The sequence below is a fragment of the Pezoporus occidentalis genome, unplaced genomic scaffold (genome assembly GCF_034315485.1).
Source record: "Pezoporus occidentalis ecotype Australia unplaced genomic scaffold, CSIRO_AGI_Poc_V1 ctg58, whole genome shotgun sequence".
In the NCBI taxonomy this organism is placed as follows: Eukaryota; Metazoa; Chordata; class Aves; order Psittaciformes; family Psittacidae; genus Pezoporus; species Pezoporus occidentalis.
Window position 1 is genome coordinate 3,179,391 of NW_026915921.1, and position 8,619 is coordinate 3,188,009.

Here is an 8,619-nt window from a genome sequence, read left to right on the forward strand (position 1 = left end):
CTGATGATACAGACCTCTCTTTTCGGAAGGGAGTGATAAAGACTCCTGTTCTAGCAGATTAGCTTCTCCATACCAAGCTACCTGAGTAAGCAACATGAAACTCCACTGTTGAAGTAATTTAGCTCCTAATATTTTCAGGTTGAGAAAAAAAGACCACGTTAAATAATGGAAAAATTTACATAAGAATTCTTTTTTCCAAACCAGCCTGCCCCACTTTATTGAATGTATTCACTGGCTGTGTTTACCACCACAATGAAGAACTGTATCGCCTCCAGTGTGAATATCTAATTACACATAGACACAAGCATGCCCTTCTAGCGTATTTCTACAGATAAAAATTATCTCTAGATTTTAATTAGGAAACAACAGTGTCTTCATCTAAAGAACTAGTAAGTTCTAATTAATCTTAAATTCATAAATAAACTTTGGGTAATTTTAAATTGAAAGTATTTGTTCTATAATAAAAGTGGTTGGGACTCATACTGGTGCAAGTAGCTACCAACACACAGACAATAGTTTTCACCTTTTCAAACATCACTAATTCCTGTTTACTTGTACATGGTTATCTGAGCAGAAAGCCACAAAAAAATAATCCCATAGTGACTATGAACTGACTCATTCAATCCCCAAATGGCTTGAACATACACAGAATGCCTGTACAGCAGTCCCCTCGCTGTATTTGCTGCCTAAGTGTCAAATTTGCGTTCTGGAAATGTACTCTCCATCACATGAAAAATCCGGGGAAAATCAGAAGCATGGAGTTGAAGTGGGTTAGTTTTACCCTTAATTTCCATATCCTTTAATATAGCAATAAAATGAAAGCAGTTTCATGTAGGATGACCCGAAGGCTATATAGCAATAAAGGCAATTAAGGTTAAATAGCAATCAAGCCAAAGTAGGTGTGTCAAAGGCGTCTAGCAGCTCCTAAGAGGAGAAAACATTCAGTAATGCTCTATTTGTATAAATTTGAGTAACATAAGCATTTTCTCTGAGGAATTTGCATGAACAAAAACTTAGCAATTAACTAAATATTCAAACAAATAAGGTGATTTCAAAAATCAGGCAAATCCTAAACACTTATTAATTACGCTGTTGAAACACAAGTGCTGAAGCACATTTTACCTCCCCAAAGCAGATTCTGAAGCTAGGTAATCAATAGCCAAGCAAACTTCTAATTTGTTCCATAAGTAGTAGTGCATTCACCACTTTGCAGTGTGCAAGGAAAAGGCGACCTTCCCAGAAAGTGGGTATCTTGAAATGCTGCAACTCCTGGTAACAAGAAGTTTGAAACTCTTCCAGCTGGATGCATAACATAACCTTACATGACTTGATTTCTAGAGGTAATAACTGGCTGGTTTCTTTCCCTGCAACAGATTCATCCAAACATAAATGTTTTTGCCAATTTTTCTACTGAAGAAACTGAAAAGCCAAGAACTTACTCCTTTTGGGGAAAGGAAAGGAAGTATGCAAGAAATATGACTAAAGGCAGAGTGGAAATTTTAGAGACAGATGAAATTATGGCTGTATTTCCTCAGGGAAATTTCTTCAATAACAGGTAAGTAAAGAATTTCATTCTGGGCCTGACTTTCTGCTGCCTAACAGCCTAAACATTTACATTTGGACAAAATCAATGCAAAATACCGCTTATTTAAATTTGATGTTATTTAAAGCTTCACAGATGGAAGCGATTCCGCGAAACATAAAGCAATTGGAAAACAAAAGCTGCTGTTTTACATCCCCAAGTGAGCATCCAGGCAGACTCACCGAAATGATGATGCTCAGTTTAACCAGACTACCCAATTTCCATTTCCAGCTGAGAAAACTTATCTCCACAAGTATTTTAATCAGTTTTAAAGGAACCAAAATCACAAAGCAGGACTCCCTATGCCGGAAAGGGCAAAGGATTCCCCTGTACTGGGCAGTTAACCCCAGTAGAAGGGCCAGAGAAGTGAATTTGCTTCAGAATCCTGCCACAGACTGAAGAGCTTTGAAATTCAATCAGGTCTGGTCAGCTGCAGTGAAAGGAAACCATCGGTTGCTGTGAGTGTGTACACAGAGCAAAGCTTTTTGTAGTAGCTGGGGAAACCCAACACCTTCTGTATGCCTGTTTGAGATGCTGCTAATTCCTTTGCATGGGAAAGCACTGAGGTTCCTGTCAGTACATCTGAACTTCGTACTTGCTTGGTGGTTTTCCAGCTCACTTCCCACCCAGCTTGGAAGCTTGCCTAGAGCATAGGATTAACCACTTGCTGGGTAAGGAATTGGCTGGATGTTCACACTTAAAGAGTTGTGGTCAACGGCTCGATGTCCAAGTGGAGAGTGGTGGCAAGAGGTGTTCCTCAGCAGTTGGTATTAGGACTGATACTGTTCAACATCTTTATTGGTGACAAGGACAGTGGAATTGAGTACAACCTCAGCAAGTTTGCTGATGACACCAAGCTGTGTTGTGCAGTTGATATGATGCAGGCAAGGGATGCATCCAGAGGGGACCTTGACACGCTTGTGGGCTAGGCCGATGCAAACAAGGTCCTGCACATGGATTGGGGCAATCCCAAGCACAAATGGAGGATGGGCAGAGAATGGATTGAGCTTCCCCTGCAAGCTGTCTCCCTTGTGGGAACAGCCAGCTCACTGTAGAGAAGGGGTTTCCAGGGCAAGAAACAGAAGGACTGAAGCAAAAATTAACAGTGGTCAGAGCCAAGCCTCTGTGTGGCCCAGTTCAGGGGAGAGGCAGCTGATGATGCTTCTGGTAAGTTCACCCTTTTCATACCCATCTTGGGCATCTCACCTCAGTCATGGTCAAATGCTCTTCTGCTAGTGCCGAGGCTTTGGGGAAGCTCCTCTTGCTTGGAACAAAAATGTTCCCCCCTCGGGATATCCAAACCACACCTCTTTTGTCTTCTTCTGACCCCCTGGGTCAAGGAGAGATTATTGCCCTGCTGCTCTGGCCTAACAGGTCCTCAAAGACAATCAAAAGCCACATCCTGGCTGGAAGACCCTGTGTCCATCTCCTCATGGCTGTGTGGCATCCTGCTCCAGACAAAGCTGGTTTCCCTCCACTCTTTGTTTGTGACTTTCTATCAACAACTTCCCCAGCCTTTCACTTCATACTACCACTCCTGGAAGAAGTAAAGGTTGCTTTGCTCAACTTCAGTGACATTTCTGTAAACTATTTATAAATCTGTATTTGGCTATAAATGACTGTAAATAGCTGGTGCCACAAATGCAGCTGAGCCACATCTCAGGCTGAAAACAAGGGCTTCCCTCTAAGCAGCAGCCCGAAGTCAGTGTTTTCAATTTCCTAACTGTCTTTATTTATGGTATCAAATAACCAACCCACAGCCCCCAGATGCTTTTATTTTGTTGGTATGCTAAACCATGCCTGATTTGCAGCACACCTCAAATTTCATGCAATACAGAAGGATGAGTCAATAGATGTTCATTAACACAAATAAATTAATTAGCATGAGCCTTTTTTCATTTGGATTAAAGTGAAGAAGAAGGAGTCAATCGAGACCTCTTTAAGAAAGGCACAGTACATTCAATTAGTTGTTACTGAACTGAAATCAGGTGTAACAGGAGCCACAAAACTTTGAAGATTCTAATTTTTTTGTGAAAAGAAGAATAACAAATAGTTATGAGGAAACCACTGCAACTGCTCTGCAAAGCAGTGACTAATATTTCCCATATGAACATTCCCTTTGGCCTTTACTAATAGAATAGTTTGGCCATCTTCAGCTCTGAGGATTTTCACCAGCACACATGCTGAACATGCTCCAGACCAACATGATTGTAACTGTCACAGGTACAGATGGCAGGAGGGAGTGAAACAAGTCCCAGGCAGTGAAGAGACACTTCCCAAGCTGAAGGTGAGTCTCATAATAAAGCCATATGTCATATAGCAAAAGCACATGGCGCAAAGCCATAGGGAGTCAAGCAGAGCATGAACATTTGGCCTTTTCTTTTTGTTACCCCACATACAATACAAGCACCCCTGCTGCCTGCTTTAGGCAGAGATCAGCTGGGAGAAGGCATCCTGCCAGCCTGAAATATCCCCGAGCTTCTCACGCCAAGCATTAGGTGGTAGTTTTTTCTTTCTCAGCACAGATGTGCTGGGAATAACAGTATAAAGAGACTGCACATTTTCCCCCAGCAGTATTGATCAGGAGCTTCCTACCTCGCTGCTCACATCTATGTTCCAAAGGTATGTTACAGGATGACCCCGCAGCTGTGCTGAATTCCGTAATGTTATTCTGTAACAGCTTTGGGATTTAACGGAGAACTCAATTTGATTAACCAGAGATATTCAGTATCTGGCAGACAAAAAGGATGCTAAGAGCAGCAACACCTGCAATGCTGATATGGGATGGTGGTGCAGAGGGGCAGAAATTTGTTTGCCACTGCACGGCCACAAGGTCCACCAAGAAAAAGCCACTGCAGACATATTATTACCAAACCCTATAGGAGGCACACCCAAGAAGCAAGCCCTTCACAACTGTGGTTATTGGACCACTTCACTGTGGTTATTTAACCACTTTACTGTGGTTATTTGACTAGTTTAATTAGTTAGTAGTAGCAGATAAGGAGTAAATAAAACCTTGCTGCGCTCCTCCACAACTCTGCAGTAGGTTCTGCCTGCATCTCTAATAAAACCACCTTTATAATCCTGAATTTCAGAGGTTGCTACTGCTACTTTATAGTCCTCAGCCACAGAAATGCAAAATCCTAAGATACATTAAGATAACTTGGCCAAATATATGTGAACCCTCTTGTTCCTTTCTTTTGAATTGTCTTCTCAGCATAGCTGCAGATGTGATTGCTGCTGATGCTGAAAGTACAAAATACATGTTACCAAGCACAGGATGAAGTCTCAAAAACATCTGTTTATTCACAGCATAGCTGGCCCTAGACAATGCCATGTCCAGTTAAAGGTGGAGAAGTGAGATTCCTCATGTGAAAATAGCCACCCTTCTTCTGTAACCCCATAAGCAGTTTATTCTTTAATATTTTTGAAAATACCATAACCTTCATTGGAAGTCTTAACCAGGAAGCCTTGCTTCAGCTGTCCTCCTTTCTGCATTTGGTATCAGGAAGCACCATTTTGGATGAAAGGAAGAGTATGTTAATATTTATCTGAGAGAAACCCTATAGACCTGATCCTTATTAATCAAAGTCAGTGAACCTACGCAGTTGAGAGTGTGATTTAGTGTTTACAAATATCCATTTTGCAGCTAGACTGTTTTTGTACAGTTTCTTCTCCAGAAATGGTATTCCCATACTTCTTCATTCATTCTGCTAATGAGTTTAACTGGGTACTTAGTGACATAATTTATATAAAGAAAAAAAATGGCATTGCATCCTCAGCTTTATGTGAAAAGGAGTTGTCATACTTCAGAGAAACAAATAGAATTTGTCCACCCACAGACAGGAGAGCTCTAAACTAATTAAACAGGCTGCTTATCTCGTATTTGAAATTCAGGCTTCATCTTTCAAAGTGAGAGGGAAAGAATATTGCAGTCTTTCAGATATATATATATGTGTGTTTGAATTAATCTTTGGATGTCTCCCAGAGAAACTGAGAAAGTTCTTGTGTTGTCTACAGAATACAGACAGTTACCAGAAGAGGTTATGATTTGCCCTTATTCAACACGACCTTGTTCAAGTTCTCTTTCAGAGATAAGACTTTTCTAAGGTCACCCAGCTATTACTTAAATTATCTCTTCTAATCCTGGAAACTGCTTCATATTGAATTTAAATATCAGTTTTTTTAGATGGCAAATGCTTGATCATCTTTTTCCTAGTATGAGAACCAGGAGAAGCATGGTGAAAGACAGCAAATTAAAGAAAAAGAAATGTATACCCAACACTGTGTATTTAGCCTGAGTTAGCTAGAACTAAGACCACAGTTCAAAATCAAGCAGAAAACTTAGGTTAAGAATGAAGTGAGAATTTAAATAACAATTAGAAAAGAAAAAAATTCTGAGGAAGTTGAACTGTGAGCAATCTGCAAATGGCTTTTTTTTTTGTTCTTTTATTTCCTGGGACCTCCTTCTGGCTCCTGGTACTGTCTATTGACAGGAAGAAGTTACTATAATAGATAGACTCCAGGTTTTAAAGTGGTGTTGAAATTCTTGTGCTATTTCGGAGTGACCAAGTGAACCTTTGACATTGCCTAAACTCTGAACAATTCTGCTCCTCAGGGCCTCTGTTGTTGCTTTTGGAATTGAATTGCACTACTGTTACAGAGCTAAAACTACAGCTGTCATGAGCATGCCTTGTTTGTTCAGGTTTCAACACCAGGTTATCGTCCCCCTCTATAGAAGCTGTTGAGAGAGCTGGTCACTAACACAGATGGCAGGTCTGGGGGTAATCTTGAAAACACAAATCAGGGCAAGAAATTGTAGAACTGTTCTTCTACCACAAACACAAATTATTATCACATCCTGCTTAACACCTCAATGACCTGCAATCAAACAGTATCATTAGTTAAATATATTGATTTATACTCTGTTTACACCAATTTCACAACACTCTTTGGATATAAGAAATATTGGCAGGTACCATTTGAGGGCATGATTTAGCGACCTGGGGACTTCAACTGGGCAGAAACAGTATAAACTAACTCACAGGCAAACCCAAAACCCAAAATTCCTTACTGAAGTGACAACAAATTATAGATAAGGAGAAAGCAGCTGCTTAGACTAGACCTATTAGCCATGATTCTAAGGTAAATAAATATATTTATGTTAAATCTTTAACAGTCAGAATGATAACAGAATGAACTTTTACCCGACATCTTTAGCAGGGAACTGTTCTACATTGGGTACTACTGAGTTACTACACAGGACAAACTGAGGTATCAGATCTCACATAATAGCTTCAGTAGCATTATAGAATTTCTTTATATACTATGAAAATTCCAGTAGGTATCCAGGCATGCAAAATAAAAGCTATCAAAGAGAAATGTGTAGACATACAAATGGCTACAAGTAGAGCACAAGAGCAAAAGAGAACACGCTACAGCAGAAACAATATCCTCCTAAAGAGATATCCTGGGGGAAGATCCATTAAGTTACAAGAATACTCAAGAATGATGTTTAAGTGCTTATTAGTGAGACTCCCACGCCTGCAGCAGCATGTATCTACTTCTAGGTAGTTTGTGTGAAATTGTCATGGAGTTATGCCCACTGGGAGAAGGTGCTTCAATTAGAGGTTACATTTTTAATGTAATTAAATGCCTAATTTATTAAAAAGAATGCAAATCACGTCAGTTTCTAAGTGGCAGCAGTGGCATTTAGAGCGTGCTATGCAACAACTTGGTTTTAATTACATATGCCCTCAATGATAGCAGCTTCAAAATGGCATGTTGCTCACTGCTCTCCTGAGAACCACAGTGGGCATAAATAGTGAGAAACGGGGTCATAACTTTTGTGATAAACAATTGGGATAGTCATAATAAACCGTATTTTGAGGGGGTTTGTTTGTTTAGGTTGATTGGTTTGTTTGTTTGGGTTTTTTTTTGTTTGCTACTTTTGTCATCAAGAATTTATTTAGCACAATGATTTACTTTTTAAAATCTTTTTTATATAAAAGCTTTTAAGAGATTTCTTAGTATTTCTGTGTTTTACATCATAGCGATTGCGTTGGCAAACGTGCTGTTCCTCAGTAACCCTCTAGTGGGCATCTGGTTGATACCTATAACCACCATTGCCAGGCAAATTCAGAAGATTTTTTTTTTGTAAGTCCCTTAATGTAACAACAAAAGATTAGAGACAAACAGCCTTGCAAACCTACTGACAATACATAATCATTTGTATTGGTGCTAAATTGATATTCCTTGTGTTCTACTGTTAGCAAGGCTGCTGCATCACTGTAGGGAGTTCTTTATGCATTAGATAGATAGACATGCTGAAAAATGAAAAGGCCAAGCTACAACAAAATTTCCAATATTAAAATAAGATTACCTAAACCAACAGGGTGCCATGTATCTCCTTGGAGAATGTGAGAAGATGGAAAAAGTCTGAAACCAAAGAAACAAGGATCAAACACTGAAACTGCACCTTTCCCCTCTCAGCCCAGGAGTGAAGCTGTGGCAGTGTGGAGATTTTCAGTGACACTGCTTCGTTCCAGAGCTGGTCCCTGGTGAAGCTGTTCTCTCCTCAGACTTTCACCTCTTTTCTGCATGTCTGAGAGTGAATCCTTCCAGGATTGAGAGTGTGTGACTCAGTGGCTGCCCACAGAGAGTCCACTGAAGTCAGATGGATCCTCTGTTTTTGTAGAGATGAGTGTCGCCTGGTGTGCTGCAGTATGAAACCCAAATCCTGCAGTCTGAAAAATACAAGTATTAAGGGAACGGCTCTTAATGCATTTCAATTTCCATCATGTTTATCCTCCTGACTAACTCATTTGAGTTAAATAGATGATTTAATCAGAACATAAATAAACCTTATAAAAACAAAAGTAGACGGAAACGTCTTCTCGTTAAAATGCTTTCTTCTTTGAACTCAGTAATCATGTCTAAGGCAACTACTGAAATCCTCTTCTCCAGATAAAATGCAAATGTTCTGTGTAGGCCATGATGAGAATTTACAGCTGGCATTTTCAAGTGCTCTATCAACT